Here is a 25939-nt window from a genome sequence, read left to right on the forward strand (position 1 = left end):
CGTGAGCCACCGCATGTGGCCCCTACCAGAAATTTTAAGAATCTGTTCCGAGCAGTGCCTGAGATGCCCATAAGGTTGCAATAAACATGGGGTCACATATATACAGGGCAACAGAGTTGAACTCAAGATCAATGGTGACCCATAAAGTTGGTGGACACTTCTTTTTAAACCCCACTGACTAGCAGAATCACTTTCTTCTTTCATCCAACACACCAAATGGAGAGCCTACTATGTGCCAGGTACTACAGTGATGATGAATGAAATCAAATCTTCCAACACCTTTGCCAAAAATATAAATTTGAAGAGCCCAAAAACCAGTTTCATGTAATACACCATTGATAATAAGCGCCACTTGAAAGCTCAGAGGCTAAAATTTGATAATCTTCCCCTGGAGCATATTGAGTAGAAAGATATCAGCCAGCAATGGCTATGGACTTCCTACATTTCAAAGAAATGAAAGTTATCTCTGAAGTCACTCTTTGCATTGGGGAGCTGTCTTATCCTTTTAAGTAAAACATTTTAAAACTGAACAACCTGAAAACTCATCTGTTAGCAAACTGTTTCTTACAAAGACAAGTTAACAGGAGTTTTACAGATGAATAAAAGATGACAGGAGTTTTACAGATGAATAAAAGATGAGTAAATAGTAGCTGGCCACTAATCACAAAATTAAGCATCAGATAGATTATAAATAAAAATATAAAACAGGTCATTATGGGGCTGACTTAGTCCATCTGGTCTGCTTTAACAAAATATCTTAGTCTGGGTAATTTACAAACAACAGAAATTCATTTCTTATAGTTCTCGGGCTTGGTAAGTCCAAAATCAAGGCATCAACAAATCAGATGTCTGGTGAGGGCTCCTTTCCTGGTTCACAGATGGTGCCTTCTTGCTGTGTCCTCACATGGTGGAGGGGGCAATCAGGCTCCCTTAGGCTATCTAATCTAGCCATCTATTTTAAGAGAAAAAGTCTTCTATGTTGTCCAGGCTGGAGTGCAGGGGTTATTCACTCACTGCAGTCTCAAACTCCTGGCCTCAAGCAATCTTCTCACTGCTGCAGCCTTCCAAATAGCTGGAACTATAGGTTTGCACCACCACACCTGGCCATTAAGCTTATTTTATACAGGCATGAATCCCATTCATGAGGGATCCACTCAAGATGTAACTGCCTCCCAAAGACCCCACCTCTTAACACCATCACCTTGGGGGTTAGGATTTCAACACATAAATAAAATTTGGTGAGGGGAGAGAGACACATTCAGACCACAGCAGGGTCTCATCCTTCTGGTGAAAAACTATCCCTGAGGATAAATTCACAAAATCAGAGTAAGAGAGCTAGAAAAGGCATTAGAGATCGTCCTACTCTGATTTTACCCAGCTCTTCTCTTAGAGACTGTTCTTTCAGGTTGCCCTCAAAACATCATGTAATCATTACTAAAATAATGGCATCCGAATGTCCTGAGCCCACTCCAAATGGAATCCTTGTGTCCTATCTGAGAACGGGAAAGAGATCAGCAATCATATCAGACAGTCACAGACAATTCAGAATCCTGGTAAGAGAAAGAGCAGAAACCTCAGCGCAGATTCCTTGTCACAGGAATGCATGAGGAGGACACTCTGTCCTGGGTCTTTGGGGCTAGAAGGGGAAGAGAAGTAAACATTGACAGAATTACCCTTCTCAAAGAGTTTAACAGGTACAGTGGAAATTCTAAGGCAGATATCACTATCAAAGAAAACTGTTGGGAGGAGAATGGGTAGCAGGGGAGAGTATCAGCAATGCAAGAATCTGAACAGAAGGACAATGTACAAGAAAAGGTAGGGACTTTCTGAAGGCATTTTCGGTGGTGGGGGGTGGGGATGATGTAAACAGTAAAGAATAGACTGTAGGAAAAGACAAAGAATGCTATGTGATTTTAGGGAACTGTGGAACATTTGAAGAAAAATGGGGAAAATACAAAAAAATCAAGACTTGCTTCAAAAGTATATAACAAAAAATGTATTTAACAAGGAAGATAGGGAGAAAAGATACGTGTAAACAAAGGACAGCAATGTATCATTCAAAAGAGAAATCTTAAAAGCTATGAGAGCAAGATGTGGTTTTGTAGCATTAGATCATACAGCAATTTCACTACCTTCAAAGGTGTCACCAAAAAGTAATGCTTTAAAGAGAGACACTATTTTTTTCTGACTCTGCCTACATTCACTTAATTCTTCATTCTCCTCTCATTTAGACCTAAGTTATTCACTTACTTAAGATTAACTTTTTCTCAGTGATATGGGCTTCAGGAAATAACTAATAGAAGTCAAAATGAGAAGAGGATGGATGGATAGTGACTTAAGAGTTTGGCAGAGTCAAAAAAAAAAAAAAAAAAAGGACTTAGAAATATATATAAAATCAGCTCTGCCCAAATTGCAAAATGCCAGTCATAATACTTACACAATAATCAAACAGTGATAAAGAGAAAATCCCACTTTCAAGAAGGAGTGGTGGCTGACACCTGTAATCCCAGTACTTTGGGAGGCCAAGACGGGAAGACCATGGGGTCAAGAGTTCAAGAGCAGCCTGGCTAACACAGTGAAACCCCATCTCTACTAAAAATTCAAAAAATTAACCGGGTGTGGTAGCACACACCTGTCGTCCCAGCTACTCGGGAGGCTGAGGCAGGAGAATCGCTTGAACCTGGGAGTCGGAGGTTGCAGTGAGCCAAGATCATGCCACTGCACTCCAGCCTGGGTGATGGAGTAAGACTCCATCTCAAGAAAAGAAAAAAAAAAAGAGAGAAAAGTAGCAGAAATTGGGGTACTCGGGACCAGTAACAGACATGGGCAGGAAGAAAGGAGGCAAATTCCCAACCCTAGAAAAGGAAAAGAATAAATTTACATATATAGCCTGCAAGGGGGCTGAGGGGTAAGGAGAGAAGGAACGGGGACCGAGCACTTCATGGTAATGCTGGCACTGATCAGCTTCCGGACATATCCTTTATTGCATGTATAAAAAACTATTAAGAAAGAAGTGAAACTGCACAAACTTAACCTCAGCACCAGCATGATTACCTCACGTAACTTCTTTTCTTAGTATCCCTAAAAGAAAGTCATTCAGAGAAATAAGTTTATGGTTTTCGGTAGTTGTCCCCTAGTAACCTGGTTTATGCATCATGCATTAGTTTGTGGAACTGAAAGGTTAATGCTGGAAAAAAAGATCAGAGATCTCTTTGGTTCTTTGCCCCGACTTAGTTAAGATTGTGTAACTTGTACAAATATAACCATTTCCTGTCCGCTGAACAAAGCAATTAATGGTCTGGGTACAGTTTCTGAGATGATTTAAGGGAAGAAATCAATCTGGCCATGTCTCACTGAAGTTCATTTTAAAGAAAGAAACAAAAGAGACAGGAAAATATAGAATATCACTATTTTGTTGAATAGCAGTCATTCTTATTTTATATAACCTTCCTCCCCCACAGATTGTACATGACACATTGGGAAAGGAATCTGCTTCAAAACGGCTTTCAAAGAATATATCTATCATCCATAACTTCAACTTACTATTAAAAAGTAGGCCAGTCGCAGTGGCTCACGCCTGTAATCCCAGCACTTTGAGAGGCCAAGGCGGGCGGATCACGACGTCAGGTCGAGACCATCCTGGTTAACACGGTGAAACCCTGTCTCTACTAAAAATCAAAAAAATTAGCCAGGCATGGTGGCGGGCACCTGTAATCCCAGCTACTCGGGAGGCTGAGGCAGTAGAATGGTGTGAATCCGGGAGGCAGAGCTTGCAGTGAGCCAAGATCGGGCCACTGCACTCTAGCCTGGGCCACAGAGCGAGACTTCATCTCAAAGAAAGAAAAAAAAAAAAAAGTAATGTGCAGACCAGGCCATTTTAAAAGAAAAAATTGGTATTACTTCATGAATTTAGAATAAGCATCCATCATTCATATAGGATGAGCTCTACAAAAAGAGAAATATCAAGGAAGGAAGACCAAAGAAAAGAAGAAATGCAACCTGGGCTTCCAATGACTTCCCAGGGCTGGTTCCAGGAGCTCAGGAGGTATAGAAACACTGCCTTCCTTTTCCTCAAACCTTTATTGTTTAAACTAGCTTAAGTGGGTTTCTGTTACCTGCAATGCAATAATTCTTGACTAAACAAGAAAAATCTTTCTATCTTCACATAATTTGAAGTATCTCAGTTTTTCCTCTTGATTGAAAGTTCCATATGCCTCCAATAATAACAATTATAATTAGAACATGGCTTTAAAATTAAAATCAAACATACATTTTCAGCTGGTTCAAACATATGGCATCTCAGTGTCAAAACATGTCCTGCTCCATCATTAAATCATTCGTTGAATAAACACTTGCTGACCAGTCTGTTTGCCAGTCACTATATATAAGAGAAGAGGAAAGAGTCGGTCTCTGCCTTCAAGGAATTTAGATTTTAGTGGGAAAGTCAAACAAAGAGGAATTGGACATTGGACGTCTCCCTGCTTCTTCTCTTACCACAACTTTACAGCTACACTCAAATAAATACTACTTCTGATTGAACTGATGGCTCCCTAAACTTCAGGTACCAGTTCATGCAATCCATCTGTTCCTACAACCTTCTAGGTCTTCTAAAGGGCAAATGAGAAGTGTGGAGTGGGCCTTTAGGGTTTTCTCTCACCACAGTAAGTAATCAGTCTCATGGCCTAGGGAAGACAGAGAAAAGCCTGGTTTGGGGCCAACTCATAAACGTGTCTTACCCTCTGCCCACCACCACTACACTCTCACCTGAAGGAGCACACCACTACCACTCCCCACACCCTAGCAACAGGACTGACAGCTAAAATAATCTATACTTTTAAATTAAAATCTACCATCTTTCATTACTTATACTTATTTGGAAGTTCACCACAAAACTGAGTCATGAGAATCCTAAAAGATAGTATTTGAGAATTGTCAACGGGTCCCACTGACTATGAGGGCTCTCTCTTCAGGAGGGAAACAAATTCTCCAAAAACAAAAAAACAAAAAAACAAAAACCAGGTATTTAACAAGCACCAGTCAATTGAGTCCAAAGACCTCTCACAGCTAATAGGAAGTGACTACCTGGCTAAATCTTCACATTCTTGCAAATCCAAATATGTATTCCCTAAAGCTGAAGGCTGGAAGATTTAGATCTAAAGATGCCTAATTGGTTTGAAACATTTCAAAATGACAGTTTTCAATAACCGAATCATTTAAAAGGAACTGCCTTAGGAATAAGTGATACATGCCCTTTATTTGCCTAAAAGTTTTAATTCACTGGACTATAGATAAACATGCTTACATAAAACCACCCGGTCAGCATCCTGGAAAAATATCATTATGCTAAAAGTTAAGCAAGTTTATATAGTCTATCAGGTATTAATGTTTTCCATGATTACTTTTCCATGGCAAAATGAATTGTGTTGTTGACTTAGAAAAATAAACAATACGCCTAACTTGTATTTGTGCCCTGATTTCTTGCCAAATTTAAGTATACTAGATAAATTTCAAATAAATAGATCAGATAATCTATAACAGAGGCCAGGTGGCCAGTTAATAATCCATAGTCACTTTCAAACCTAAATTCTCAATCAAGAAAACAATTATTCAGATGAAAACTTTTGACTTCCAAAAGCTCTCTGAGTATCAAGAGAAATTTTTCAGTCTTTTAACTCTTTTACATACAAGCTTCAAATTCCCACATGCCATAGAGAACAATTAGTATCAGGAGTCCTGAGGAGAACAAATCTGAGAGTTATCCAAAAACCCATGGGGAAGGCCTATGGATCACAGGACTTCTCACTATTAATATCAAAGAGGCCACTAGAAACCCCCCTCTTTTAAGCAAAATATAAATTTGGAAAATATTTTTAAAATGCTCCCCTAAATATGTATTATGTTACATGCTATCATCAAAATGTATTTTTAAAAAACACACATATAAGTTACACTAGTACTACACTTATTAAAAAAGTTAATTCCATGTTTTGCTGCTTCCTGTGAGCATTTATAGTGACAAGTAAATAAGGAAAATAAACATTATGGAAGATGTTGGTTTTGATGAAAACCAGAAACAAAATGTCAGAGGCAAAATGGTCACTGCTCTAGGCAAACTGCTAAAGGTTTTGGGAATTAAGACACAGAAAATGTTCATAAAAACTTTCTTGGTTCACTGCTATGTTCCTATGAAGATGGTAGAAACTCCTTGTTTTTCCAATATATCATTTCAAGAAGCAACGAAGAAGCTCTATATGTACAGTCAATACAAAACAAATATATGACCGGAAGTTATGGTGCTAAAATGAGAGGTTCTGTTTGATGGAAACTACAGATCCATTACAATAAGATGATTTACTCTGCCTCCTCTAGACACAAAGACTGAATGTCTGCCTCTTGTAGTATTGGCTACTCCTCTGATTTCAAGCAAGTCCTTTCAACTTAAGGTCCTCTTCTCATTATGTATTTCATGGGAAAATATGATACTGAGTATCTCAGAATGAATTATATACCAACTGAGGATCTGTAATAGAACATCCCAATAAACCAAATAAGGGATCAAAATAGCAATAAAAATCTTTGGCTTATCAAAAAAGGAAAAATGTAAGAGGGACATCAACTTGCTACAAACAAAAAAAAAAAAAAAAGAAAGAAAGAAAGAAAATTAAGGATCTCATTCTTAAAGGACATAAAAGTAGCAGAAACCAAGTCAGCCCTAAGATTAGGAAATGTAACTCTGCAAGGCAGTATGATTAGAATGTACAATGACAGGTTCACATTTTTTTCCTCTGTAACACTAATAATTTTTTTCTTGTTGTTATTGAAACCACAAAGTAATCAATTACCCTAAAGAATATACAGATTTTCTTCAACATGAATGTTGCTTCTGAAAAGTAAAACTAATATTCTGAGAGAAAGCTCTGTCAAAGCCCTCCTTCACGCAAGTTTCCAGCAGCCAGTGGGACATGTGAGCAACTAGGCAGTTTGCAAACATGTGGTTAAAACGTCCACAATTGTGCCAATTCTGACAATATTTTAAAAGGTTTCCTAGACACCTAACTTGCACGTAAGTCCATACATGATTTCAATGTGGATTAGGGCCAAATGTCCCAATAATATTCAGAATTTCAAGTTTTTAAAAATGACAGCTCCTTCCAGCCCAAGAATCAACCTCTATGTAGCACTGTATGTTTTTTTTTTCCTCCCTACAAATTAGAAAATTAAATTTTCTTCATTTCCAGCCAGGGGCCACTCAAACAAATCTAATGGGTGTAGACAGCATTTCCTGCCTACTGCAAGGAAATAATGGGATTGTCATTATTAACATGGCCCAAGGCATGCACTGAGGTGGAGCACAGAAGAAATTGACCTTTAATTTTCATCAGTTAGACTGCACTGACTGCCTCGTTTAAAAAATAAAAAATAAAAGGTAGATGTTATTTTTCTCCAGCATTAAAGTCTAACACTAGCTCGTTCACTCTCATAGGGCAAGACAGGCTTCGATCCCTATTATCCTTTCCATTCAACTGTGTTTATGTCTAGAAAAAACCTGCCTGTAAAAGTTTCGTTCTTCCCCCAACCACTTTTACTTTTTTGGAGCTAGGCTTCCAATTTACAAGAAGCTGGTGAGGTTTAAGTACCTCTAAAGCAGAGAAACTATTCTATTGATTGACATCTCGGCCAAACATTCTGTCATTTCAAAGAAAGGTGCATCCAAACAACAACGAGTGGCTAGGATCTCTAGAAATACTTTACGTACTTAACCTGCAAGGCACGGTTCCCCCACAGTGGTGTCTTTACACCATGACAGAGATGAAGAACGCTGTCTGCAGTGGTGACCCAGAGATGAAAGGCAGGGCTTGGGAGCCCCACAGCTGCATCCACTAATGTCAAGACCTGATCTCTCTTAAAAAACAGAACAACATCCACAAAGAGAGAGAAGGAATGGGAGGGAGTGACTCCCCTTTATTACAACGTTCCTTTGATCTTAGACTTAAGAAAGGAAGCAGAGCTGTCATATATCTATTAAAAAGGGACAACCTCTCTTTAAAGGGGCAGAAAGGAAGAAAAATATTGGTAGAAGTAGCACTTGCAATAACTAAGTACTGCTTGGCATTCAGATGCGCTTTCCCCCACAGGTGCTTTTGATATATATTATTTCATTTTAGGTCCACACTACCTCACTAAGATAAATGGCTCGAGTATGACATTAAGGATGAGCTGGAAAGCTGTCACATGAACAGGGACACTCAAGGAGCCTAAGGCATGGTCAAGACAAAACTGATGGCTAATATTCACATGTGCTTTTAAAGTAACTGGGAATGTTTTTAAATAATTATCCCATTAAGAAATACATCCAACAATTAAATCTGTCTGTAGTCACAGAATAAAGCAATAAAATAATAAAACAGCAGCAGCTACCACTTACTAATCGCTAATTCAAAACACTATGTTGAGCCAAACAGTCGTAACAAGACACAGAGAGACTGAGCATAAAACACTGAGAGTCCTAAGAAGACACTGAGAGACTGGGCAATTTAACCAGTGAGAGATGTGCACAGTACAGTCCCAAACTCAGATGTTTCCAGAGCACCAAAATATTAACTCCAAAAATATCAACTCCAAGTTAAGTGAGTAGTTTCCCATATCCCCTCCAATTACGAAAACTGTTTAACCGGCTATTATCTACAGACAAGGGCTCAAGAATACCCAAGAAGCATGGTCTCCTTAAAAATGTTTCCTTTTCATCTAATACATCTTGCCATTAAACTTTCTAGAAAATCATTCTATGCTTTCTCATGAAAAACGTTATGAAAGATTATTTCTTGGCTAAAACTGAAACTTACTGAAGATATACAAATACACCAATCTGTGTTAAAAATACATTAAAAAAAAAAAAAAGTCCTTCATTAGTCTGCTAAGCAGGACATCTGACATCAGGCTAGAATCGTCCCTCTATTGGACTTACCGATGACCCAGAGGAAACTAGAATTTGGAAAACCTGCCATCCCACATGAAACATACTGGGAACAAGCTCAGTCACCTTCATCAGTGCCACATCCTTCCCCAGCCATTGCCTGTTCTCCCCTACTCACTCCTACTGCCCCTGCTCCTCACGAAAACAAGGAAGACAAACATGCAATTAGAACGTTAATGGCAAACACTTTGGACCCAAAATCACACTAAATGAAATGAAGCTAAAATAATCTATTAAAGACATTTATTTGAATCCTCTGTTCTTTTTTTGTCAACTAGCATGTCCTCATAGGTTTGAATGAACTCCCGAGGACACTGAACTAATTTAAGAGAACTGCAAAGTGAAACATAAACAGGAAGTGACACTGTTTCCCTGTTTAAATTGAATACAATAAGCAAATGGTAAAAGCTAAAAAGCTATGTTTTCAAATTATTGAGATTGCCACAGGTGTCAATAAGATCTAATTAAAGCTACAGGACAATAATCACATAGCAAATAGGTCCAAAATCAAATAAAACTGGAAATAATTATGTTTCCTCATTAGTGAGGAAATTGTATAGTACATTAAGATATGTATTGCTAAACAAAGCCTGAAATAAAATATAAACCTTAAAAATTGGTATCCATTTCTTCTCCTCCCACCTCGCTTTAAAAGAAAAAAAGGGGCGTTTTTTTATGATGAACTTCCTAAAAGACTTCAAATTACTGATTTTATAGTAATTTCTTTAAAAATGAGTATAAATACAAAGCAAATTTTGGTGATAGTGGTGAAAGTGTGTGAGGTTAGAGAGAAGAGAGTCCAAGCAATTTTAAAGAAATATAAGGAAATAACACACTCGAATCCTAAAATTACAATCTATTCCTCCTTTGATAGATCCTTAAAACTGTTCTCTTTACATCTTGAGGTATAATATTGATATTTAAGAAACTATATACTCTTAGGAATTAATTCAGTGCTATGGTGATCTGCATCATGAGGACCCACTACAGCAAGTCCTGAAAGCTGGAAGGAGGCAAAGGCTTCCCTACCTCCTACTGTAGAGAGAGGGGTCAGGTGGGCAGCCAGCATTAAGGACCACTTCTCTGGAGGTGCTGCCCACCCCCCCGACCCCGTTCGGGGGCATTTTAGCACTTACAGCCTCCCTCCTGAGACAGGAGAGAAAGAAGAAGGTGGTTCTAACAATCCTCACCATTCTGTGGAAACAATCTCCAGAGAAGCACGTAGCTCCTTCTAGACCACAAGGAATATTCCTGTGAAGAAGCCAGAAATGGTTTTTAGGCAACACAGCCTTGGGGGGCTGCATCTTCACTTAGTCTCTTTGTCCACACCACTCCACAAACACAAGGAAAGAAGCAAATCAGGCCGCTCTTCAGAGCCTTGTCCTTAACTCACCTTCAGTGAACTCACTTTCTAAAGATGGAGTCGAGCCCTACATGATTTCTAACAAAGGACGCATTTAGGGTTGCCAGCTACCCAGGTTTAGCCCGGGCCGTCTGGGAAAGCACAAGGCTCCTCTGAATCCTGAGGCCACCTTTAATTAACTGCAGGAGCTGCTTTCTGAGTTCTCAGAGATAGACACCCTCTAGTCCTTTGCCCATCCCCTCCCTGTGGCTGCCTTAGGTACAACCTAAACCACCAAACAGTATTAACCTTAAAAGGAGAAAAACAGTATTGGGAATAGAAGGATTTGCTTTCCCAGGTGCAAATTATAGGAATAGCATCTTATTCTTATTAACTTAAATGAAAGGCACTGGGGATGAACAGAACTGTTGTACCAGCGAGTAAAAGGACTCCCTTTCATAGAGTGTTTAGAGTGTCCGAATAAGGTAAAACTTCACTTAGAGTGTCCGAATAAGGTAAAACTTCACTATCGTTTCTTAACCAACTGCCTCAGATTTTTCCCATTCACTCTATTGCGTTTCTTATACATTACTTTCTATGAAGTACACTTTTATTCTCTGATTTCTTTCATTCTAAGCTTAAGTTGCTACTACAGAGAACAATCTAGGAAAATCTCCCCCTTGGAAAATGTCCAGAATATTATTGTTTCAAAAGAAAATTTTAGGTTTTTTTTTTTTTTTTTTTGAGGCAGAGTCTCGCCCTGTTACCCAGACTGGAGTACAGGGGCATGGCGCGATCTCGGCTCACAGCAAACTCCACCTCCCGGGTTCAAATGATTCTCCTGCCTCAGCCTCCCGAGCAGCTGGGACTACATGCGCCCGCCACCACACCTGGCAAATTTCTGTATTTTTAGTAGAGACGGGTTTCACCATGTTGGTCAGGTGGGTCTCCAACTCCTGACCTCAGGTTATCTGCCCACCTCGGCCACCCAAAGTACTGGGATTACAGGCGTGAGCCACCACGCCCAGCCTAGATTTTAGTTTTCTAGACAATAGACCAGTTGAACACGTGGAAGGCATTCAGCTAATATTTAGCCTTCATATTCAGCCGCCTGGGAACACAGACACTGTGCCAAGTCTAGAAATACAAGTAAGATCATGAACCTGAACTACTGAGAAGCCGTGAGATACAGCTGAAAAAAGGTTTTAAATTGCTCTAGGGGACCTTAGGAAAGTGTTTTAATGTTTTTGAGTATGCCTTCTCATCTTTGATTCACTCAATGAACACTTATGGGGGCACTCAATATGTACCAGCTTCTGCTGTGGACACTGGAAACACCTACAGAAAAACAGAATATCTTCCAGAATTATTTTTAATGAAAGTGTGTATATAAATGGATAGATGTATACACACACACACAGAATATACATATGGATGGAATACGTATTTACATGAAAGTGCCTGGCAAGTAGTGAGTGCTGGAAAATTGTTGGCCACTATTACTGCATTTTACATCTGCCTTGTGGTCAGAGGGTTTGGAAGTACAGTGCACAAAAGTGTCCTCATTTCTATATAAAACTGCCAATAGCTGGCTATCATTTTACTCCAAGGAATATGATGATTAAAACCTTCAATTTTGTCCTATCTCCTAACTGGAATCCTTTAATCTAAGCACTATTCTCACCTCTTTCCAGCCATTAGATTGAAAACCTTAAAGGGACAGAATACCAAGAGGGCCAACTCCCCAACTCCGAGTTCCCCAAACTTGTCTGATCATATAATTCACCTGAAACACTTAATAAAGATTTCCAGATCCCACCCCAGATCTAAAGAACAACAGCCCCACAGGCACCGCCCTCTCCAAACACACAGCCCTATAATGTCCCAGGAGATTCTTCTCTTAACAGTCTTTAACTCCCCCTGCAAATAGCTGAGGTCATTCTCCTCAAGTTCTTTCCAAAGCATGCTCTTTGACCCTTTCTCCATGGCTTAGTTTAGCACTAACCAACACTTGGCCAGAATCAACTCTTTCAACTGAGCCTCCAACAGCTCGGCAAGGCACATTTGGGGGAGGAGAGGGTTTCTGTCCCTTAATATGTCCTTTCTAGAATTTCACTTATAAAAGGATCATTTAAGGCCAGGCGTGGCTCATGCCTGTAATCCCAGCACGTTGGGACGCCAAGGCGGGCGGATCGCTTGAGCCCAGGACTTCCACACCAGCCTGGGTAACATGGCAAGACCCCATCTCTACCCAAAAAAAAAAAAAAAAAAATTAGCTGAGCACCTTGCCAGAGGCTGAGGTAGAAGGATCACTTGAGCCCAGGAGGTGGAGGCTGCAGTAAGCAGAGATCGCACCACTGCACTCCAGCCCGGGCAGCAGAGCCAGACCCTGTCTCAAAAAAAAAAAGAAAAAAGAAAAAAGAAAAAGATTATTTTTTAAAAGGATCATTTAAAACTACCACAAACCTCTGAAAAGTTACATTATTTTAAAAAATAATTCCCTTAACATAATTTGAACTGACTCCAATAAACAAAATGCATGTAATGGAGGGCCCATATTTTCATGGAACAGAAATATGGCTTTTTATCCGAATTTTCCAAATCAATTCACAATCTAATAGAGACATGAAAAAAGTCATGTATTCTCTGAAGAACATTCATTTCTTTAAAATAGCAATGAATAAAAAGCTAGCTTTGCACTATAGGTGACTCATACCTTTCATCTTCATTTGTTTAATTAAACATTTATTAGTTCCCTACTTGGAGGAAAAAACTCAAGAATATCATGGAAACACAAAAATGCCAAATATAGGCCATGTTCCAAAGAGAGTAGGTTCTTTGGCGGTGATTTATGAGACTTTGATGCACCTATCACCTGGGCAGTATACACTGAAACCAATTTGTAGTCTTTTACCTCTCACCCTCTTCCCAACCTTTTCCCCTTGAGTCCCCAAAGTCCACTGTATCATTCTTATTGAAAGGCACTAAGTTTAAATGGTACATTCAAACTGGGGATCCAGCCACGCAGCCATCAAATGAACATTTACTGTGTATCCACGATGAAAAGACCCCAAGTTAAATCAGAAATCATCCCCCTACTCACAAATAAGGGAGACAAGGAGACTATTAGGCAACGATGAAAAAGTCAAGTCTTCTGAAAAGTACAGATAAAGTGCTAGAAGAAATTTAAGAAAATGGTTAAGTTAGGAGAAACCCTGTCTCTACTAAAGAAAATTACAAAATTAGCCAGGTATGGTGGCGCATGCCTGTAATCCCAGCTACTCAGGAGGCTGAGGCAGGAGAATGGCTTGAAACCAGGAAGCGGAGGTTGCGGTGAGCCGAGATCGCGCCATTGCACTCCAGCCTGGGCAACAAAAGCGAAACTCCGTCTCAAAAAAGAAAAAAAAGAAAAGAAAAGAAGTTATCTAAAATGACAGCTCTGGAACATAACAAGGATATGCAAAAAAAAAAAAAAAAGGGGAGATCACTTTCTTTTGAGTAGCCCAAAATCATTTAAGAGCATTCTAAAGCAATGTAGTAATTCTTCATATCGTTCCTGGATATGAGGAGACCATGACTCTCAATACCTTTTGATATAGTAATGACCCTACTGCCAGAGAAATTAGTAGGCCACAAAAGTGATAGCTATGGTATGAAAAGCTCATTGAGTGGAGCTGTATCAAGCCATTTATATATACAGCAATATATATACACACTATATAAAGAGTATATACATTATATATACACACTATATATATACACACACACACACAAACACACACACACACACAAGAAAATATACCCACAGAGGCCGGGCGTGGTAGCTCATGCCTGTAATCCCAGCACTTTGGGAGGCTAAGGCTGGTGGATCACCTGAGGTCGGGAGTTGGAGACCAGCTTGGCCAACATGATGAAATCCTGTCTCTACTAAAAATACAAAAATTAGCCAGGCATGGTGGCACGTGCCCCCAGCTGCTCCAAAGGCTGAGGCAGGAGAATCACATGAACCCAGGAGATGGAGGTTTCAGTGAGCTGAGATCATGCCGCTGCACTCCAACCTGGGTGACACAGTGAGACACCATCTCAAAAAAAAAAAAAAAAAAAAATATACCCACAGAGAATGCACGCACACATTACTATCACACTCTTGTAATCTGACACTGTTTTCCAGGAGTTCTGGAATGAATGGTAAACATCTTGTGGTAGCCAATGGTATGTAATTTTCCTTAAGAACTTACTTGCATTTGAATTTAAATCTTTCCATTAGAATTTTTACCTGACATTTTGAGTATACGTACTTTTCATCTGACGTTTAGGCTTTGGTATCCCAACACTTAATGAAAATCTTGCCCATCTTTTGGTAAATGTGATCCAGTTACACTCAACATCAAATACCTCACAAGAAAAAACAGAGGGAGCAGACACTACTATGCAATCATTAGATGCTAGAGACAAGTTCAGAGGAATAAAACAAAATATATGTGCTTTCTTCCATTCTATCCCTTTTGTAATTTGGTTTTACAGTCTAAGGAACTAAAGAATTCTAACACCTAATGCATTTCCAACATGAGTAAAGAGATGACTTAGACCATTTCTCTTAAACAGAAATCAAAGTTTTTCCACAGTACTAATGATGTCAAGAATGAATAAAATGTTTAAAGGTTAGGCCGGGTGCGGTGCCTCATGCTTATAATCCCAGCACTTTGGGAGGTAGAGGCGAGCAGACCACCTGAGGTTGGGAGTTCGAGACCAACCTGACCAACATGGAGAAACCCCGTCTCTACTAAAAATACAAAATTAGCTGGGGGTGGTGGTGCATGCCTGTAATCTCAGCTACTCATGAGGCTGAGGCAGGAGAATCACTTGAACCCGGGAGGCAGAGGTCGAGGTGAGCCGAGTTCACACCATTGCACTCCACACTGGACAACAAGAGCGAAATTCCGTCTCAAAAAAAAACAATGTTTAAAGGTTAGAAAATGTGACAGGTCCGATTGTACACCTACTCCTGGATTTCTAAATGACTCGCTGTGCTATTCAGGATAGATTATCTTCATGTGCTTACATGGTCTGCAAATATTAATAAACTCCCTGATTCATCTCAATATTAAAATGCCCTTTTTTCCCCTCCAGAGATCTACTTTTAAACATTTTCCTCTTAAATTTAAGTCAGATAATAAAATAAGGAAACTCTCTGATCTCCAAAAAATGGCCTAGGGAAATCTCCATTTACACTGCAACAGAGAGATGAAGAAAAAATAACTACCTATATACCTGCCTGAAGTAGACCAAGTGGAGTAAACAGACATATGGAGACTGTGTAGGAAACATCTTCAATATTTACTTTTGCATTTTTTAATTGTCATCAGATACACATAACAAAAAATTTACCATTTTCTGCATTCAACTTAGTGGCATTACATACATTCATAATGTTGTACAACCATCGCCACTGTTCATTTCCAGAACTTTTTTTTATCATCCCAAACAGAAATTCTAAACCCATGAAACATTATCTCTCCATTTTCCCTTCCCCCAAGCCCTGGTAATCTCTATTCTACTTTTTGTCTCTATGAATTTACCCATCCTAGTCATCTCATGCAAGTAGATATATACAATACTTAAATTTTTGTGTCTGGCTTATTTCACCTAGCATAATGTTTTCAAGATTCATTCATGTTATGGCATGTATTTGAATTGCCTTCTTTTTTACAGCTGAATAACATTCCACTGTACCATAATATTCCAATATATAATATCATATTTTGTTTATTCATCTGTTGATAGACATGGATCATTTCTACCTTTTAAGTGTTGTGAATAATGCTGCTATAAACACTGGCTTTTAAGTACCTGAGTCCCTGCTTTCTTTTGCGTACAGGAATAGGAATGGAATTGCTGAATCACATAGTATTTCTATGTGTAAATATTTATGAACTACAAAACTGTTTTCCACAGTAGCTGTATCATTTAACATTCCCAAAAGCAATACACAAGGATTCCAGCTCAATATATTTAAGTGTTCTCTAATTTACTACTTCAGAATAATGTTTACCTCTATTTCTTAATCAGAATGATTTTTCTTGAGATTAAAAAAACCATGATCGAAAAATCAGAAACAGCATCTAAAGACTTTTATTATTTTCTTTCCCATTGAATGATTTAAACAGTAAAAGATATAGAAGGTATAGAATGGGTTTTTTAAAACCTTTAAAATATTAAGAGAAAATGAAGCATAATGTCCTAGAAATACATTAAGTATCCTATACGTACAACTTGTACTGTAAAACCTGGTCAAATCTGACCCCTAAGTAGTCACATACTAGAAAACCTCGCTTATGAGTAACTGAGTATGAAACATAAAATATCCAGAAATCTTTTAAAAGAAATTTACTCTTATTACTGGCAAGTTCATACAGTACCTGGAACTAAGCTGCCCAGGAGGATCTTGCTTTAGTAAAAGTAGAGGAGGAGGACATGTAATTAGCTTATCTAAATACTAAACTCAGGACTCTCCACAATCCTGCCCAAACACGAAGGCAGAAGAAATGAGCTAAAAGCAATAATGATGTTCTTAAACTTTTAACACCTGCTCTCACCCATCTGCCATCAAATGCTTACACGTGACAAAAGAAGTTAACAAGTAGCAAAACAAATGTCACTAGAAAAACACCAAAACCAATAAATAGGCATAGTTGGAGTCTATTGGTAGAGTGGAGTGGGGTGGGGTGGCGGAGGTAGATATTGTGCTTATTGTTGTGATATATTTTGGAAGCAAATAATATAGTTCTACCCATTGCTGGTAAACTGTTTGTAGTTCACATGATAGCATTGAGTCAATCAACATTTATTTCATGGCAATCCACAGAGAACACTGACTTTCCAGGGGCTTCTGTATCTCTATGAAAAGACCAGCAGCAGTCCAGCATCAGTGAATGCATTCTGCACTTTTACACTGCTTTTAAGTAAATTGATTTTTCCCAAGGTGCTTAAAAAGTGGTTTGTTCTTTTAATTAGGTAAATATTCCTCTAAAGATCTATTTAAACTTGATATTTACAGTAAAACCTTTTCATATAGAATAGGCAGCCAAACTTTATCCTAGCCTTGCCTGGATAATTGCAAATCCCTAATTAGTTACATCTAGAACAATGGAGTTATTTTTAATAGAGACCCCTCTTTCATAGGCTATGGGGAATCTTAAATCCCTTAAAAATAAATTAAACCATTATATTTCGTGGGATCTTAGAATCTTCAATTATTTTTAAAACATCCTACCTTTGTTCATGTATAAAGATCACTTTCTAGACAATTATTTCAACAGAAAACTTTTCATAATTGTGAGTTAAGATCATTTAGGTAAGTTTTCATGACTAGTTGGCCTTTATGAAAATCTTTACTACTCTTTCCAGGGTAAAAACAAAGATGTATCCTTAAATTCTAATATAATTTAGAAGCCTTAAAGTCTAACACAGCCTGAAGGTGCTCCAGTTTTAGTATTTCTCAAATTTCAGAAGGTAGCAAAGAACTGAACTTAACCACCATCCAGCCTTAGGAGTTTGGTAGTAGATACTGTTCTCTATACAAGATTCCAAAAACATCAGAACAGAGTAGAATATTCCATTAACAAAGAACCTGGTCGAGATCTCAAAAAATGCATTCTGAGTCAATAAACAAGTAACTGAAATGAAATTACATTTTAAGCTCAAAAAGAATCATTTAACACAAGACACACTTTGATACTTACTAGAACCTCAAATAACACTAACTGTGACTCAACACCATTTCAGAAAAATCCCCCACCACCCCGCAAAATGGTTATTTGAAGCTGATGAGGTATTTTAGTGATACTATAAAAACAAAACAGGGCCGGGCAAGGTGGCTTATACCTATAATCCTAACACTTTGGAAGGCTGAAGCAGGGGTACTGCTTCAAGCCAGAAGAAGTTAGAGACCAGCCTGAGCCACAAAGTGAGACCCTGTCTCTATAAAAATAAAAAAAAATATTAGCCAGGCATGGTGGCGTGAACCTATAGTCCTAGCTATAGCCCTACTGGGGAGGCTGAGGTGGAAGGATCACTTGAGCCCAGGAGTTCGAAGCCATAGTGAGCTATGATAGAGCCACTGTACTCCAGCAGCAGTGAAATGCTGTATCTTAAAAAAGAAAAAGAAAAAAAAAATAGAAGGCAATATCTAAACTGACACTGAGTATTGCCAAGGGCATCAGAAATTCTGATCCAACACTGACAGAATGCTAAACTTGCATATCTTAACCAGGGAGAAACAAAGAAAAATTCAAGAATCGAATATTTTCAAACTGACAAACATCCTCATCTGTATGTAGATGGCTGATCACGACTGTCTATCGATCTTATGTGATTTATACTTGGTGGTTTTAAAAACATTTCTGTCCCCTGATCTTCAATTGGCACCCGACATACCTTCTGTTTCCAAGAACTGGTCCTTGACATTAAACCTGCACCATGAACAAACTCCCCTCCAGGTGAGCTTGTTACTAGGGTCTGGCCTCTCACTGGATATACCTTGCAAAGTGCTCAAGTACCATCAAGTCGTCCTTCCAGTTGGGCCTGTGCTTGTCTACCTGCCCCTATCTAGCCACAATAATTCAAGCATTCTCTCCCTCTTTAAAACACATAATGCCATAACCATACTATATATTTTAGGGGAAAATACATATATAAAGACACTCAGAAACTAAAGTACAAAGCTTCTCCTCAACCACCTAAGTGAATTCTCAACAGCTTTAAGAGTGAGAATTAATTTACTTGAAAATAATGTCTTACCACATAAAAATCCCACTTAATGGATTAACCTCATTAACATGAAGAAAAGGCAATTGTGATTTCTAAAGTGGAAAGGCAGGAGGTTGCAAAGATTCCCCTACACTGAAAATATGATTATTTTCCATTCTTAGCTGTAATTGCTGAAAGCTCAAGTAATAGGCTAAGATAACATACAAGGAGTAAAACCTTATGACTCTGTCATTCAGTACTGAAAGTTCCTCTAAGAGACTGCACTTCATCCCCCCCACCTCAAAAACAGCCCTGAATCAAGCCTGGCCTGCCCACTTCAGCAACACTAGCCCAGCTACAGACCAACTTCCCAAAAACACAGATATGGGACAACTTACGTACAGTACAACTTTGGAGAGGTCACAAATCACCTATTCCATTAGGAGTGGGGTGAAAATAAAATACAACATCTAAAGCTTGGACCTTATTTACTGATCACAAAGAGAAAAATAAATCATTTTTCCAACTGTCCAAGCACAATTTGGAGGTCTCTGAAAATGTGCAAAGAAATGCCATAGGACCAGCTCAGTTTTAAACTTTGGAATATAATGAACTATGGAGTTTGTATAAGGCTTTGCCAAACACTTTTCAATACACTGACTCATTAATCCCTTGTGACAACCATTTGAAAAGGTATGAGTTAGATCTTTCCTCCTTATATTAAAATGAGGAAACCCAGACTAAGAGAGATTCAAAAGCTTATCAAGGACCCAGCTAGAAAGTAAAGTCATCCCTTGACAGAGAAGATATTCTGATTTCAAACTGATGCTCAGATGTGGCCCTCAATCTTTGTCCATCATTTAAACATCTTTATTCCTTAAGATTATAGTAAATTTGTCCTTTGTATTAAGCACTTGGGGATGTCCTACAAATCAAACCATATGTCATGGGTTAAATCATGTTTCCTATATTTGTCACACTCACTAGGACACTATAATCCTATTTATAACATGGTTCTTATCCTGAAAATAGTACAGTGGTATCTTATCCTTGAAAATAGTACAGTGGTCCCAATGGTCAGGAATGGGTATGAACAGGATGTTTCAGTTATCTGAACAGTCTCAGTAACTGACGCCTTACCTGCAGTTGAATTAACATTTTTCAAAGAGCTGGAAGCAATGTAATTCACATAACACTAAAATAACTTAGAACAATTTAAAGATAATTTACAGACATAGGTCCTTCAGGATATATCTAAAGATTATGAACTGCAATTATCCCTGGACAGTACTATAACTATGGAAGATACAGTAGATTCAGATATACTTATACTGAACCTGGCAGTTGCCTCTTAAAAATCCTAATAAAAAGAGATTACATTATAATTTGCCTTTTCCTGAGGGTAGTGCACCAAAAAAAAAAGGTATTGGGTTATAGGATATGTATAGATAGAATCCAATCTAGATAAAAGAATGCTTACTTTAACATGAGTTGGAATATTCACCATTCCATACAAAATCAGAAAGTTGTTGAAATTCCTTTTAGCAAATGAAACTCTAAAATTCAATGAATTTAAATTAAATCCACTAATCAGAAAAGTATTTGATCATCTGCATCAAACAGATCTTTCTTACTGTTTTAATCTTACACATATTCTTCCCAATTCATGGATGAATCCAATGTGTTTGATATTTGATTTTTATACTCTGATAGTAAAAGAATAATTTTGATTCTTCAGATTACTTCTGCAGCTACATAAGGAAAAGTGAATAATGGTTTACTGATACTTATGAAGTCATCTGAAAAGAACTGTCCAATGAACGGATGAACATGGGTATGAGAGGATCATTTTTTTCAACTTTCTATTACTGACTTTTCATATTGTTTCCTATTTGTACTCTGTTATTACACTAAAATAACCAACAAGCTCTGACTACTTTTTCAGCAATTCCTATGTACAATTCCTATATTAAAACAAAAAAGAACATGTCATTTAAAGTTTTTCCCACCAGCTTTAACTATGACATGTAAGCATTGTTTTTAAAACCAAATAGTTAACAAATAGTATGCATATTTTATCCACTCTACATAGAAAAGCAAAGTTGAGCTATAGCTAACTCAGTCTTTAAGTTCCATTTAAGAGCTGAATGTAACTTCTGATATCATAGAAGAAAGAAAAATGAACTAAGAGATCTGAAGAGCAGTATGCAGCCTGGACAACATAGTGAGACCTGTCTCTACAATAATAATAATAATAATAATAATAATAAATATCCTGGCATGGTAACGTGCACACCTGTAGTCCCAGCTACTGGAGAGGCTAAGGTGAGAGGATCACTTCAGCCTGGGAAGCGGAGGCTACAGTGAGCCGTGATCATGCCACTGCACTCCAGCCTGGGTAACAGAACGAGACTCTGTCTCAAAGTAAAATAAAGAGCAATATGACCAAGCCACATGTGAAAGATTTGGGAGTCAAAAGGTTCTACACTTTGCTCTCCAATATGGTAACCACTAGCCACAAGTGGAAATTACAAGTAAATAAAACTTAGGCCGGGTGGGGTGGCTCACACCTGTAATTCCAGCACTCTGGGAGCCCGAGGCGGGTGGATCACCTGAAGTCAGGAGTTCATGACCGGCCTGGCTAACACGGTGAAAACCCGTCTCTGCTAAAAAATATAAAAATTAGCCAGGCATGGTGGCAGGCGCCTGTAATCCCAGCTACTCGGGAGGCTGAGGCAGGAGAATCGCTTGAACCTGGGAGGCGGAGGCTGCAGTTAGCCGAGATTGCGCCACTGCACTCCAGCCTGGGAGACAGAGCGAGAATCCATGTCAACTCGCCAGGCGGAGGTGGCAGTGAGCCGAGATTGCGCCACTGCACTCACTCTAGCCTAGGTGACAGAGCGAGACTCCATTCCAAAAAAAATAATTAAACTGTTGTTTCTCAGTCCACTAGTTACATTTCAAAGACAGTTATATGTGCCTTGTGGCTGCTAAACTGGACAGCACAGACAGAACCACTTCCAACACTTAAGAAAATTCCATTGGATGACACCGTTGGTAGCTACGTGATCTTATGCAAGTTACTTAATTTCTGTAAATCTCAATGCCCTTATTTGTAAAGTGTGCATAACACAACCTAAATCGACAGACTATTAGAATTTTAATGAGATAATGTATAAAAGCACAGGAATTAGTGCTTAGTACACATCAGATATCCCAGAAAGGAGCTATTAACACAATCCTGTATTAAACGTTCGTCTATAATGGTGACCCTCGACAAGTCACTTTCCCTTCCGGGGCCTCATTTTCCAAACTGACAAGTGTGGGAAATTCTTCTAGTTAGCTTCTAATGAACCTATCAATCAAATGCTACCAGGTTAAATAAAGTATTGAGCAAAAGGAGCACAAACTCCTACTGAGTAAACTGTTACCTAGGCTCCAAGAGCCTAGAGCTTCCTCACAGATCCCAAGCATTCTTCAAGAAACCCCAGAAGACTGGCTCTCCAATATAACCCATCGTCTGATGTGCGCTATTTATAAAGTCTGTCTTAAAAGATTACCGGAATATCTTTCTGAAATTGTGTATACTGTAATTAGAAGCTACAACCTCCTATTTCATGATGAGATCCTGCAGTTTTAACATCTTTTAAATGAACGCTATCTTTACAGATGAATTTTTTTTTATCTTAAAGTCATTTAAACCACACTTTAAAAGCACGTGAGTTTAAAAACAATTTTGTAATGACTGATTTTTTTTTTTTTTAAATCAACTATGCCTCATTCTCAGTCAGCCTGTGGGTGCCCCTCTGGTATCTAAACAAAGTGAGAATTGTACCTTCATGGGTGAGGTCCTTTCGCAGGGCCAGAAGCATGCCCAGAGACTTTATCCTCGTTAACAGCTGCTCCCAGGGAGCCAGGAAATTTACTGATCCAGTAAATTTCAGAGTCAGCCTCCAATGAGGGGGAACCAAGGGCCCCCACAAAAGGCACAAAACCAGCGCTCCCGGCTGCTATCCACTGTGGGGCGTTGCCCAGGCACCCAGGGTCACAGCTTTAACTTAGGGGTGGAGGAGCAACTCCGGCAGCAGAAATCATTACAGAGCCAAGCAATTTTGCCCAAGGCCTGAAGCCTCAAAAAAAAAAAAGTGTTATTCCAGAGCAGATTCCTTTTCTTCCGGGTCTGTCTGCTCCTTCTGACTCTTTGCCCACAACCACCGTGCCTCCCCATTCTCAATGCCCCACCTCCTGCCACATTTATTTAAAAAAAAAAAAAAAAAAAAAAAAGAACAAGGAGGAGGAGGAGAAGAAAAGGAAGGAAGGAAGGAAGGAAGGAAGGAAGGAAGGAAGGAAGGAAGGAAGGAAGGAAGGAAGGGAGGGAAGGAAGGGAGGGAGGGAGGGAGGGAGGGAAGGAGAAGGAAGGAAGGAGAATGAAGGAAGGAAGGAGAGAGAAGGAAAAAGAAAGAAAACGATTTTAAAAAGCATATTCCCTCTCCCTTAGCTTTCCCTAGGCAGGCCTGGAAACTGGAGGAAATTCAAATCAAATTAGTTGCACATTAAAAAATAAACAGACAAGCAATCAGGAGGTGCCCACCCAACAAAAGACCTCACCCGTTCCAAAATATGATTAAGCCTGGGAGGGAAGAGGGGGAGGGGGACTAGAAACCAGCAGGGATGGAGAGAGAAACCTGTGGATTTTTGGCCCCAGCGTTGACCCATTGCGGCCAAATTCTAAATTTTGTTTAAAGAAAATGCTGAGTTGAGGAGAAAAGAAAATAAAAAGTTATAACTTTTCAGGAAGTCTGCAAACGGCAATGTCTGAATAAAATGCCATTGCTTCCCTTCGTCTGGGATGGCAGGGTGGGAGCTGAGATTCCAAAAGCTCCAACTCCGACCGCGCACTCCTGGAAGCCTCCCCGCCAAAGGCGCCGCCGGGCGGCGCAGCCCAGTCTCCCGAGACGGCGGGTCCGGGTCCTCTGGCTCCCACGGGACGCCAGGACCCGGACCTCTGGGAAAGTTCGCGGGCACAGCCCGAGGCCCCACTGTCTGCCGAGAGTGACAGGCCCTTCCCACGCCTGCCGGCCCCAGCCCAGCCGCGGGCACCAGACGGTCCGCGCGGCCTCTCCTGGCCGCCTCGGGGAGCAGATTCCGCCCGCCCGCCCCACCCCCGGCCGAGGCGCCCCTCGGGGTGACGGACTGACCGGAGCTCCGCTGGCCCACACACCGGGTCGCCCGCTCCTTCCCGCCGCGCCCCGCTCCCCCGCCCGAGCTTCCAGCCGCCAGGCTCGCCAAGTCCGGCTGCGGCCGCCGGTTACCGCCCCCAGCCCGGGGGGAGCCCGGGGGGCAGGACGGGGAGGGAGGACGTGGCGCGCTCGGAGGTGGCCAGCAGCGGGGCGGGGAGTGTCCCGGAGAGGCCCAGCCGGGGGCGGGGGAGCCAGGCCGGCGCGGGCTCGGGACCCTCCCCGAGAGCATCCCCGGGTTCGAGGCCCCCGACTGCCCCCGCCGGCGCGGAGAGGCGGCCCCAACTTCCAGCCCCACTTCGCACACCCGCCCTCTTTCCTCCACCATATGGAAATCTACAGCCTCAGAAAGTGACACGTCGAAGATTCCTCGGCCTCGCCGCCCGCCCTCCCCCTCCTGGGCAGCGTTCCTGCCGCGGAGATTCCGGGAGGGGGAGCGGATTCCTCGGACAAAATCTGCTGGGAAGGCTGGGGGTGGGGGGAGGCCGCGAGCCACTGCCCCAATTTTTTTTTTTAAGAGGAATCTACCCGTTTCTTTCACTCCTGCAAACCCTGAGGCAGGGGGCACAGGCGGGGAACCCGACCCCAGCAAGGCGGGGGCCGCCCTCTCCCGGGTCCGGTGTTCCCGGGGTGCCCAGGCGAGCGGGGGACGCCCCGGCACTCCGGCGCCAAGTTTTTGCCGGGAAGCCCAGGGCGCTCCCGGGACAGGGACGCACTTTGGCGGACTCGGCGTCAGGCCGGGGCTTTCCAGTGCACCGGACCCGGCGATTGCGCGCGGGGTCCGGGTCTCCTCCAGTTCCCGGCTCCTGCACGCCTTACCTTCCCTAGGGCTGAAACGCGGGGCTCCGGGCGCACCACACACCGGGTCGCCCACGCCTTCCCAGCCGGCAGCCCAAAGGATTCCTGACGCCCCCTTGCTGCTCCCGCCGCCGCCGCTCTCCTCCTCCTCCAGCCGCCGCCGCCGCCGCCGCCGCTCAAATAACTACCAGGAGGGTTTGATGGGGGATTCCGCCATGTCAATGATGTCGGGACCACATGGGGATTTGGGGCCCGCCCACTACCGTAAACCGCCGAGTATACCTGCCACCACAATCGCAGGCTCGCAGAAGCTGTTGTCCCCGGCCCTGCCTAACTAAGCAGAAACTCCTTTTGGTTCAGCCAGACTAAAGAAACCTGACGCTTAGGGAGCTAACAACTGAATGGCGAGGGCTGCGCGTTCTCCAGATCGCCAAAATAATGTAAAGGCAATGTTTACTCAGTGATAATTAAGCCTAAGACTGACTTTTTTTCATTTACACATGTATTTCCCTTTTTGTTGTTAACCCCCACAGCAACCTTGTGAGCTATATTACTCCCCTATTTCCCACAGCATTTTGTTCATACAGCTAACATAGTATGAGCAAATTTTATTATACTTAAGTTAAAATCTCTATTTCCTCTTTCTTCCTTTTGTTTTGTATTTTGTTGTTTGGGGGACCGCAGGCACTGGGCAAGCATGAGCCACCACACCCTTTTTTTTCTGGGGGGGAGAGTAGAGAGGGGGTCTCAATAGGTTGACCAGGCTGGTCTGGAACTCTGGAACTCAGGTGATCCTCCCGCCTCGGCCTCCCAAAATGTTGAGATTACAGGCGTGAGCCA

General features: G+C 40.9%; 1 protein-coding gene across 3 annotated transcripts in view; it reads right to left on the reverse strand.

The window, feature by feature from the left end:
* Positions 1-25280, reverse strand: part of FNDC3B (fibronectin type III domain containing 3B) — a 360789-nt gene extending 335509 nt beyond the window's left edge. Inside the window, exon 1 of one of the 3 annotated variants that reach the window (XM_007972094.3) lies at positions 25121-25280. The gene's annotated coding sequence lies outside the window, so the exon portion shown is untranslated. Of the gene's footprint in view, positions 1-22899; positions 22920-24262; positions 24369-25120 lie in introns of those variants that run through there. The other 2 variants (XM_007972095.3, XM_073023462.1) reach the window with 2 other exon arrangements.
* Between the last annotated feature and the right edge of the window lie 659 nt (positions 25281-25939).

Source organism: Chlorocebus sabaeus, chromosome 15 (assembly GCF_047675955.1).
Source record: "Chlorocebus sabaeus isolate Y175 chromosome 15, mChlSab1.0.hap1, whole genome shotgun sequence".
Taxonomy (NCBI): Eukaryota; Metazoa; Chordata; class Mammalia; order Primates; family Cercopithecidae; genus Chlorocebus; species Chlorocebus sabaeus.